Below are 12,585 nucleotides of genomic sequence, written 5' to 3'. Positions count from 1 at the left end.
TATGATGTCACAATGTCCCCTTAGGCAGATCACAGACAAGGGTCTTTCACCTGGTTGACCAGTGCAGAGTTATGAGTTCACAATGAGCCCTTAGGCAGATCACAGACAAGGTTCCGTCACCTGGGTGACCAGTGCACAGTTATGATGTCAAAATGCAACCTTAGGAAGATCACAGACAAGGGTCTGTCAATATGGAGACCAGTGCAGAGTTATAGTGTCACAATGCCCCCTTAGGCAGATCACAGACAAGGGTCTGTCACCTGGGTGACCAGTGCAGAGTTATGATGTCACAATGAACCCTTAGGCAGATCACAGACAAGGGTCTGTCACCTGTGTGACACGTGCAGAGGTATGATGTCACAATGCCGCCTTAGGCAGATCACAGACAAGGGTCTGTCAGCTAGGTGGCCAGTGCAGAGTTATGATGTCACAATGACCGCTTAGGCAGATCACAGACAAGGGCCTGTCCCCTAGGGGCCCAGTGCAGAGATATGATGTCACAATGCCCGCTGAATCAGATCACGGACAAGGGCATGTCACCTGGGTGCCCACGGCAGATTTATAACATCACAATGCCCCCTTATGTACATCACAGAGTAGGGCCTGTCACCTGTGTGCCCAGTGCAGACTTATGATGTCACAATATCCCTTAGGCAGATCACAGAGAAGGGCCTGTCACCTGGGTGCCCAGTGCAGAGTTATGATGTCACAATGCACTCTTAAGCAGATCAAAGACAAGGCTCTGTCACCACGGTGACGTGTGCAGAATTATGACGTCACAATGCACTCTTAGGCAGATCAGAGACAAGTTTCTCTCACCTGGGTGACCCGTGCAGAGTTTCGATGTCACAATGCCCCCTTAGGCAGATCACAGACAAGTGCCTGTCACCTGGGTGTCCAGTGCAGAGTTATGATGTCAGGATGCCCCCTTCGGCAGATCAAAGACAAGGATCTGACAACTGGGTGTCCACTGCTGAGTTATGATGTCACAATGACCTCTTAGGCAGACCACAGACAAGGGTCTGTCACCTAGGTGACCAGTGGAGAGTTATAATGTCACAATGCCCCTTTAGGCAGATCAAAGACAAGGGTCTGTCACCTGGGTTACCAGTGCATAGTTATGATGTCACAATGCCCACTTAAGCAGATCAAAGACAATGGTCTGTCACCAGGGTGACCCATGCAGAGTTATGATGTCACAATGCACCCATAGGCAGATCCCAGACAAGGGTCTGCCACCTGGTTGACCCGTGCAGAGTTATGATGTCACAATGCCTCCTTAGGCAGATCACAGACAAGGGTCTGTCACCTGAGTGAGCAGTGCAGATTTATGATGTCACAATGCCCCCTTAGGCAGATCGCAGACAAGGGCCTGTCACCTGGGTGCCCAGTGCAGAGTTATGATGTCACAATGCCCCCTTACGGAGATCACACACAAGGGCCTGTCACCTGGGTGCCGAGTGCAGAGTTATGAAGTCACAATGCCCCGTTAGTCAGATCAGACAAGGGCCTGTCACCTGGGTGCCGAGTGCAGAGTTATGATGTCACAATACCCCCTGTGGCAGATCACAGACAGGTGCACTTCACCTGTGATCCCAGTGCAGAGTTATGATGTCACAATGCCCCCTTAGGCAGATCACGGACAAGGGTCTGTCACCAGGGTGACCTGTGCAGAATTATGAAGTCACAATGCCCCGTTCACCTGATCACAGACAAGGGTCTGTCACCTGGGAGACCAGTGCAGATTTATGTGGTCACTTTGCCAACTTAGGCAGATCAAAGACAAGGGTCCGTCACCTGGGTGAAAGGCGCAGTAGTATGATGTCACAATGTCCCCTTAGGCAGATCAGAGACAAAGGTCTGGCCCATGGGTGACCAGGGCAGAGTTATGATATCACAATGGCTCCTTAGGCAGATCAGAGACAAAGGTCTGTCACCACGATGACCAGTGCAGAATTATGATGTCACAATGCCCCCTTAAGCAGATCACAGACAGGGGTCTGACACCTGGGTGACTCGTGCAGTGTAGTGATGTGACAATGCCCCCTTAGGCAGATCAGAGACAAGGTTCTGTCATCTGGGTGACCAGTGCAGAGTTATGATGTCACAGTGCCCCCTTAGGCAGGTCACGGGCATGGGTTTGTCACCAGGGTGACCAGGGCAGAGTTATGATGTCACAATAACCCCTTAGGCCGATCACAGACAAGCGTCTGTCACCTGGGTTACCAGTGCACAGTTATGATGTGAAAATGCCCCCTTAGGCAGATCACAGACAAGGGTCTGTCAGCTGGGTGACCAGTGCAGAGTTATGATGTCACAATTCCCCATTAGGCAGATCACAGACAAGGTTCTGTCACCTGGGTGACCAGCGCAGGGTTATGATGTTCCAATGACCACATAGGAAGATTACAGATAAGGTTCTGTCACCAAGGTGACCAGTGCAGAGTTATGATGTCACAATGCCCACTTAGGCAGATCACAGACAAGGGTCTGTCACCTGGGTGACCAGTGCCGAATGATGATGTCACAATGCCTCCTTAGGCAGATCACAGACAATGGTCTGTCAACTGCGTGACCAGTGCATGGTTATGATGTCACAATGGCCCCTTAGGCAGATCACAGACAAGGGTCTGTCACCAGCGTGACCAGTGCAGAGTTATGATGTCACAATGCCCCCTTAGGCAGATCACAGAGAAGGGTGTGTCACCTGGGTGACCTGTGCAGAGTTATAATGTCACAATGTCCCCTTAGGCAGATAACAGACAAGGGTCTGTCACCAGGATGACCCGTGCAGGGTTATGATGTCACAATGACCCCTTAGGCAGATCACAGAAAAGGGTCTGTCACCTGGATGCCACGTGCAGAATTATGATGTCACAATGGCCCCTTTGGCAGATCAAAGGGAAGGGTTTATTAAGTCTGTGACCAGTGCAGAGTTATGATGTCACAATGCCCCGTTAGGCAGTTTACTGACAAGGGTCTGTCACCTGGGTGACCAGTGCACAATTATGATGTCACAATGACCCTTACGCAGATCACAGACATGGGTCTGTCACCGTGGGGTCCAGTGCAGATATATGATATCACAATGTCCCCTTAGGCAGATCACAGATAAGGGCCTGTCACCTGGGTGACCGTGCAGAGTTATGATGTCACAATGCCCCCTTAGGCAGACAACAGGCAAGGTTCTGTCACCGGGGTAACCAGTGAAGAGTGAAGATGTCACAATGCCCCCATAGGCAAATCACAGAGAAGGGCCTGTCACTTGGGTGACCAGCGCAGAGTTATGATGTCACAATGCCCCTTTAGGCAGATTACAGACAAGGGTGTGTCACCACGGTGACCAGTGCAGAGTTATGATGTCACAATGCCCACTTACGCAGATCACAGACAAGGGTCTGTCACCTGGGTGACCAGTGCCGAATGATGATGTCACAATGCCCACTTTGGCAGATGAAAGACAACGGTCTGTCACCTGGGTGACAAGTGCAGAATTATGACGTCACAATGCCCCGTTAGGCAGATCACAGCCAATGGTCTGTCAACTGTGTGACCAGTGCATGGTTATGATGTCACAATGGCCCCTTAGGCAGATCACAGACAAGGGTCTGTTACCTGCGTGACCAGTGCAGAGTTATGATGTCACAATGCCCCTTAGGCTGATCACAGAGAAGGGTGTGTCACCTGGGTGACCCGTGCAGAGTTATAGTGTCACAATGTCCCCTTAGGCAGATCACATTCAAGGGCGTGTCACATGGGTGACCCGAGCAGGGTTATGATGTCACAATGCACCCTTAGGCAGATCACAGAAAAGGGTCTGTCACCTGGATTCCACGTGCAGAATTATGATGTCACAATGGCCCCTTAGGCAGATCAAAGGGAAGGGTTTGTCAAGTCTGTGACCAGTGCAGAGTTATGATGTCACAATGCCCCGTTAGGCACTTTACAGACAAGGGTCTGTCACCTGGGTGACCTGTGCAGAGTTATGATGTCATAATGCCCCCTTAGGCCGATCAAAGACAAGGGTCTGTCTCCTGGGTGACCAATGCATATTTATGATGTCACAATGCCCCCTTAGGCAGATCACAGACAAGGGTCTGTCTCCTGGGTGACCACTGTAGAGTTATGATGTCACAATGCCCCCTTAGGCAGATAACGGACAAGGGTCTGTCACCAGGGTGACTAGTGAAGTGTTATGATGTCACAATGCCCCCTTAGGCAGATCACAGACAAGGGCCTGTCACCTGGGTGCCCAGTGCAGACTTATGATGTCACAATGCCCCCTTAGGCAGATCACAGACAGGGGCCTGTCACCTGGGTGCCCAGTGCAGACTTATGATATCACAATGCACCCTTAGGCAGATCAAAGAGAAGTGTCTGTCACCTGGGTGACCAGTGCAGAGTTATGATGTCACAATGTCCCTTAGGCAGATCACATTCAAGGGTACATCACTTGGATGACGATTGCAGAGTTATGATGTCACAATGCCCCCTTAGGCAGACCACTGACAAGGGCCTGTAACCAGGGTTCTCAGTGCAGACTTATCATGTCACAATGCCCCCTTTTGCAGATCACAGGAAAATGTCTGTCACCTGGGTGACCAGGGCAGACTTATGATGTCACAATGACCCCTTAGGCAGATCACATTGAAGGGTCCGTCACATGGGCAACCAGTGCAGAGTTATGATGTCATAATACCCCCTTTGGAAGATCACAGACAGGGGCATTTCACCTGTGATCCCAGTGCAGAATTATGATGTCACATTGCCACCTTAGGCAGATCACAGACAAGGGCCTGTCACGTGTGTGACCATTGCAGAGTTATAAAGTCACATTACCCCCTTAGTCATATCGCAAACAAGCGCCTGTCACCTGCGTGACCAGTGCAGAGTTATGATGTTACAATTCCCCCTTAAACAGATCACAGACAAGGCTGTGTCACCTGGGGGACAAGTGCAGAGTCATGATGTCACAATGCCCTATTAGGCAGTTCTCAGACAAGGGTCTGTCACCTGGGTTCCCTGTGCAGACTTATGATATCACAATGCCCCCTTAGGCAGATCAGAGACAAGGGTCTGTCACCTGGGTGATCCGTGCGGAGTTATGAGGTAACAATGACCCCTTAGGTTGATCACATTCAAGGGCACGTCACATGGGTGACCCGAGCAGGCTTATGATGTCACAATGCCCCCTTAGGCAGGTCACAGACAAGGGTCTCTCACCTGAGTGCCCCGTGCAGATTTATGATATCACAATGCCCCGTAACGCAGATCAAAGAGAATGGTTTGTCAAGTGGGTGACCAGTGCAGAGTTATGATGTCTCAATTACCCCTTAGGCAGATGACACACAAGAGTCTGTCACCTGGATGACCAGTGCAGGGTTATGATGTCACAATGCACCCTTAGGCAGATCACAGACAAGGGTCTGTCACCACGGTGACCAGTGCAGCGTTAAGATGCAAAAATCCCACCATAGGCAGATCACAGACAAGGGTCTGTCACCTGGGTTTCCAATGCAGAGTTATGATGTCACAATGCCTCCTTAGGCGTATCACAGACAAGGGTCTGTCACCTGGGTGAGCAGTGCACTCTTGTGATGTCACAATGACCCCTTAGGCAGATCACGGAGAAGGGTCTGTCACCTGGGTGCCCAGTGTAGATTTCAAATGTCACAATGCCCCATTAAGCAGATCACTGACAAGGGTCAGCCACCTCCATCACCATTGCAGTGTTATGATGTCACAATGACCCCTTAGGCATATCACAGACAAGGGTCTGTCACCTGGGTGACCAGCGCAGAATTATGATGTCACAATGCCCCCTTAGGCAGATTGCAGACAAGGGAGTTACACCTGGGTGACCAGTGCAGTGTAATGATGTCACAATGACCCTTTAGGCACATCACAGACAAGGGTCTGTCACCTGTGTGACCAGTGCACAGTTATGATGTCACAATGCCCCCTTAGGCAGATCACAGACAAGTTTCTATCACTGGGTGACAAGTGGATAGTTATGATGTCACAATGCCCCCTTAGGCAGATCACAGACAAGGGCCTGTCACCTGGGTGACAAGTGCAGAGTTATGATGTCACAATGCCCCATCAGGCAGATCACAGACAAGGGTCTGTTACCTGGGTGACCAGTGCAGAGTTATGATGTCACAATGCCCCGTTAGGCAGATCACAGACAAGTGTCTGTCACCACGGTGACCTGTGCAGAGTTATGCTGTCACAATGTCCCCTTAGGCAGATCACAGACAACGGACCATCACCTGGGTGACCAGCACACACTTATGATGTCACAATGCCCCCTTAGGCAGATCACAGACAATGATCTGTCACCTGGGTGACCAGTGCACAGTTATGATGTCACAATGCCCCCTTAGGCAGATCACAGACAAGGGTCTGTCACCTTTTTTATCAGTGCAGAGTAATGATGTCACAATGCCCCCTTAGGCAGATCACAGTCGGGGTCTGTCACCTCATGACCACTGCAGAGTTATGATGTCACTATGCCCCCTTAGGCAGATTACTGACAAGGGTCTGTCATCTGTGTGACCAGTACAGAGTTATGATGTCACAATACCCCCTTAGGCAGATCAAAACATGAGACTGTCACGTGGGTGACCAGTGCAGTGTTATGATGTCACATTGCCCCCTTAGGCAGGACACAGACAAGAGTCTGTCACCTGGGTGACCCGTGCAGAGTTATGATGTCACAATGCCCGCTTTGGCAGATCACAGACAAGGGTCCCTCAGCACGGTTACCAGTGCGGAGTTAAGATGTAACAACGCCCCCATAGGCAGATCACAGTCATGGGTCTATCACCTGGGTGACCAATGCAGACTTATGATGTCACAATGTCCCCTGAGGCCGATCACAGACAAGTGTCGGTTACCTGTGTGACCAGTGCAGAGTTTAGATGTGACAATGACCCCTTAGGCAGATCACAGACAAGGGCCTGTCATCTGGGTGACGAGTGCAGAGTTATGATATCACAATGCCCCCTTAGTTAGATCACAGACAAGGATCTGTCACCTGGGTGACCAGTGCAGGGTTAAGATGTCACATTGCACCCTTACGCAGATAACAGACAAGGGTCTGTCACCAGGATGACCAGTGAAGAATTATGATGTCACAATGACCCGTTAGGCACTTCACAGTCAAGATTCTGTCACCTGGGAATCGAGTGGACAGATATGATGTCACAATGCCACCTTAAGCAGATCACAGAGAAGGTTCTGTCACCTGGGGGACAAGTGCAGAGTCATGATGTCACAATGCCCTATTAGGCATTTCTCCGACAAGGGTCTGTCACCTGGGTGACCAGTACAGATTTATGATGTCACAACGCACCCTTAGGCAGATCGCAGACAATGGTCTCTCACCTTGGTGTCCAATGCAGTGTTATGAGGTCACAATGCCGCATTAGGCAGATAACGGACAAGGGTCTGTCATCAGGGTGACCAGTGCAGAGTTACGATGTCGCAATGCCCACTCAGGCAGTTCAAGGACAAGGTTCTGTCACCTGGGTGACCAGTGGAGAGTTATGATGTCACAATGTCGACTTAGGCAGATCACAGTCAAGGGCCTGTCACCTGGGAGCCCAGTGCACACTTATGATATCACAATGCCCCCTTAGGCAGATCATAGACAAGGGTCTATCACCTGGGTGCCCCGTGCAGAATTATGATGTCACAATGCCCCCTTAGGAAGATCAAAACATGGGTCTGTCAGGTGGGTGTCCGGTGCAGAGATATGATGTCACAATGCCCCTTTAGACAGTTCACAGACAAGGGTCTGTCACCTGGGTGACCGATGCAGAGTTATGATGTCACAATGTCCCCTTAGGCAGATCACAGACAAGGGTCTCTCACCACGGTTACCAGTGCAGAGTTAAGATGTAACAACGCACCCATAGGCAGATCACTGTCATGGGTCTAACACCTGGGTGACCATCGCAGACATATGATGTCACAATGCCCCCTTAGGCCGATCACAGACAAGTGTCTGTAACCTGTGTGACCAGTGCAAGGTTTAGATATCACAATGACCCCTTAGGCAGATCACGGACAAGGGTCTGTCCCCAGGATGACCCGTGCAGAGTTATGATGTCACAATGCCCCCTGAGGCAGATCACAGAAAAGGGTCTTTCACCGGGGTGACCAGTGCTGGGTTATGAAGTCACAATGAACACTTAAGCTGTTCAAAGACAAGGGTCTGTAACCAGGATGACCCGTGCAGAGTTATCATATCACAATGCACCCTTAGGCAGATCACAGACAAGGGTCTGTCACCCGGGTGACCAGTGCAGAGTTATGATATCACAATTTCGCCTTAGGCAGATGACGGACAAGGGTCTGTCACCAGGGTGAACAGTGCAGAGTTATGACGTCACAATGCCCCATCAGGCAGATCACAGAAAAGGGTGTGTCACCTGGGTGACCAGTACAGATTTATGATGTCACAATGCCCTCTTAGGCAGATCACACACAAATGTCTGTCACCAGGGCGTCCAGTGTAGAGTTATGATGTCACATTGCCCCTTAGGTAGATCACAGACCAGGGTCTGTCACCTGGGTGACCAGTGCAGTCTTATGATGTTACAATGATCCCTTAGGCAGATCAGAGACAAGAGTCTGTCACCTGGGTGACCATTGGAGAGTTATGATGTCACAATGGCCCCTTAGGCAGATCACAGACAAGGGTCTGTCACCTGGGTGACCAGTACAGAGTTATGATGTCACAATGGCCCCTTAAGCAGTTCACAGACAAGGGTCTGTCACCTGGGTGACCAGTGCAGAGTTATGATGTCACAATGCCTCCTTAGGCATATCACAGACAATGGTCTGTCATCTTGGTTACCAGTGCACGGTTATGATGTCACAATGCCCCCTTAGGCAGATCACAGAGAAGGGACTGTCACCTGGGGGCCAAGTGTAGATTTAAAATGTCACAATGCCCCATTAAGCAGATCACAGACAAGGGTCTGCCACCTGGGTCACCACTGCAGTGTTATGATGTCACAATGACCCCTTAGGCAAATCACAGACAAGGGTCTGTCACCTGGGTGAGCAGCGCAGAGTTATGATGTCACAATGCCCCCTTAGGCAGATCACAGACAGGGGTCTCTCATTGGGTGACCAGTGGATAGTTATGATGTCACACTGACACCTTGGGCAGATCACAGACAAGGGCCTGTCGCCTGGGTCACCAGTGTAGAGTTATGATGTCACAATGTGCCCTTAGACAGATCACAGACAGGGGTCTGTCACCTGAGTGACCACTGCAGATTTATGATGTAACTATGCCCCCTTAGGCAGATCACAGACAAGGGACTGTCATCTGGGTGACCGGTGCAGAGTTATGATGTCACAATGCCCCCTTAGGCAGATAACGGACAACGGTCTGTCATCAGGGTGAACAGTGCAGAGTTACGATGTCACAATGCCCCGTTAGGCAGTTCAAAGACAAGGGTCTGTCACCTGGGTGACCAGTGGAGAGTTATGATTTCACAATGTCCACTTAGGCATATCACAGTCAAGGGCCTGACAAATGGGACCCCAGTGCAGACATATGATGTCACAAAGCCCCCTTAGGCAGATCACAGACAAGGGTCTCTCACCTGGGTGCCCCGTGCAGAGTTATGATGTCACAATGCCCCCTTAGTTAGATCACAGACAAGGGTCTGTCACCTGGGTGACCCGTGCAGACTTATGATGTCACATTGCACCCTTAGGCTGATAACAGACAAGGGTCTGTCACCAGAGTGACTAGTGAAGAGTTATGATGTCACAATGACCCTTAGGCACTTCACACTCAAGGATCTGTCACCTGGGAGACGAGTGGACAGATATGATGCCACAATGCCCCCTTAAGCAGATCACAGAGAAGGTTCTGTCACCTGGGGGACAAGTGCAGAGTCATGATGTCACAATGCCCTATTAGGCAGTTCTCCAACAATGGTCTGTCACCTGGGTGACCAGTGCAGACTTATGATGTCACAACACCCCTTAAGGCAGATCACAGACAATGGTCTCTCACCTTGTTGTCCAATGCAGAGTTATGATGTCACAATGCCCCCTTAGGCAGATCACAGAGAAGGGTCTGTCACCTGGGTGACCAGTGCAGAGTTATGATGTCACAATGCCCCCTTAGGCAGATCACAGACAACGGACCATCACCTGGGTGACCAGCACACACTTATGATGTCACAATGCCCCCTTAGGCAGATCACAGACAATGATCTGTCACCTGGGTGACCAGTGCACAGTTATGATGTCACAATGCCCCCTTAGGCAGATCACAGACAAGGGTCTGTCACCTTGGTTATCAGTGCAGAGTTATGATGTCACAATGCCCCCTTAGGCAGATCACAGTCGGGGTCTGTCACCTCATGACCACTGCAGAGTTATGATGTCACTATGCCCCCTTAGGCAGATTACTGACAAGGGTCTGTCATCTGTGTGACCAGTACAGAGTTATGATGTCACAATACCCCCTTAGGCAGATCAAAACATGAGACTGTCACGTGGGTGACCAGTGCAGTGTTATGATGTCACATTGCCCCCTTAGGCAGGTCACTGACAAGAGTCTGTCACCTGGGTGACCCGTGCAGAGTTATGATGTCACAATGCCCGCTTTGGCAGATCACAGACAAGGGTCCCTCAGCACGGTTACCAGTGCGGAGTTAAGATGTAACAACGCCCCCATAGGCAGATCACAGTCATGGGTCTATCACCTGGGTGACCAACGCAGACTTATGATGTCACAATGTCCCCTGAGGCCGATCACAGACAAGTGTCGGTTACCTGTGTGACCAGTGCAGAGTTTAGATGTGACAATGACCCCTTAGGCAGATCACAGACAAGGGCCTGTCATCTGGGTGACGAGTGCAGAGTTATGATATCACAATGCCCCCTTAGTTAGATCACAGACAAGGATCTGTCACCTGGGTGACCAGTGCAGGGTTAAGATGTCACATTGCACCCTTACGCAGATAACAGACAAGGGTCTGTCACCAGGATGACCAGTGAAGAGTTATGATGTCACAATGACCCGTTAGGCACTTCACAGTCAAGATTCTGTCACCTGGGAGTCGAGTGGACAGTTATGATGTCACAATGCCCCCTTAAGCAGATCACAGAGAAGGTTCTGTCACCTGGGGGACAAGTGCAGAGTCATGATGTCACAATGCCCTATTAGGCATTTCTCCGACAATGGTCTGTCACCTGGGTGACCAGTGCAGATTTATGATGTCACAACACCCCTTAAGGCAGATCACAGACAATGGTCTCTCACCTTGGTGTCCAATGCAGAGTTATGATGTCACAATGCCCCCTTAGGCAGATCACAGAGAAGGGTCTGTCACCTGGGTGACCAGTGCAGAGTTATGATGTCACAATGCCCCCTTAGGCAGATCACAGACAAGTGTCTGTCACCACGGTGACCTGTGCAGAGTTATGCTGTCACAATGTCCCCTTAGGCAGATCACAGACAACGGACCATCACCTGGGTGACCAGCACACACTTATGATGTCACAATGCCCCCTTAGGCAGATCACAGACAATGATCTGTCACCTGGGTGACCAGTGCACAGTTATGATGTCACAATGCCCCCTTAGGCAGATCACAGACAAGGGTCTGTCACCTTGGTTATCAGTGCAGAGTTATGATGTCACAATGCCCCCTTAGGCAGATCACAGTCGGGGTCTGTCACCTCATGACCACTGCAGAGTTATGATGTCACTATGCCCCCTTAGGCAGATTACTGACAAGGGTCTGTCATCTGTGTGACCAGTACAGAGTTATGATGTCACAATACCCCCTTAGGCAGATCAAATCATGAGACTGTCACGTGGGTGACCAGTGCAGTGTTATGATGTCACATTGCCCCCTTAGGCAGGTCACAGACAAGAGTCTGTCACCTGGGTGACCTGTGCAGAGTTATGATGTCACAATGCCCGCTTTGGCAGATCACAGACAAGGGTCCCTCAGCACGGTTACCAGTGCGGAGTTAAGATGTAACAACGCCCCCATAGGCAGATCACAGTCATGGGTCTATCACCTGGGTGACCAACGCAGACTTATGATGTCACAATGTCCCCTGAGGCCGATCACAGACAAGTGTCGGTTACCTGTGTGACCAGTGCAGAGTTTAGATGTGACAATGACCCCTTAGGCAGATCACAGACAAGGGCCTGTCATCTGGGTGACGAGTGCAGAGTTATGATATCACAATGCCCCCTTAGTTAGATCACAGACAAGGATCTGTCACCTGGGTGACCAGTGCAGGGTTAAGATGTCACATTGCACCCTTACGCAGATAACAGACAAGGGTCTGTCACCAGGATGACCAGTGAAGAGTTATGATGTCACAATGACCCGTTAGGCACTTCACAGTCAAGATTCTGTCACCTGGGAGTCGAGTGGACAGTTATGATGTCACAATGCCGCCTTAAGTAGATCACAGAGAAGGTTCTGTCACCTGGGGGACAAGTGCAGAGTCATAATGTCACAATGCCCTATTAGGCATTTCTCCGACAAGGGTCTGTCACCTGGGTGACCAGTACAGATTTATGAT

Source organism: Gorilla gorilla, chromosome 23 (assembly GCF_029281585.2).
Source record: "Gorilla gorilla gorilla isolate KB3781 chromosome 23, NHGRI_mGorGor1-v2.1_pri, whole genome shotgun sequence".
Classification (NCBI taxonomy): domain Eukaryota; kingdom Metazoa; phylum Chordata; class Mammalia; order Primates; family Hominidae; genus Gorilla; species Gorilla gorilla.
The sequence above is the reverse complement of the archived record's forward strand: the minus strand, read 5'-3'. Positions refer to the sequence as shown.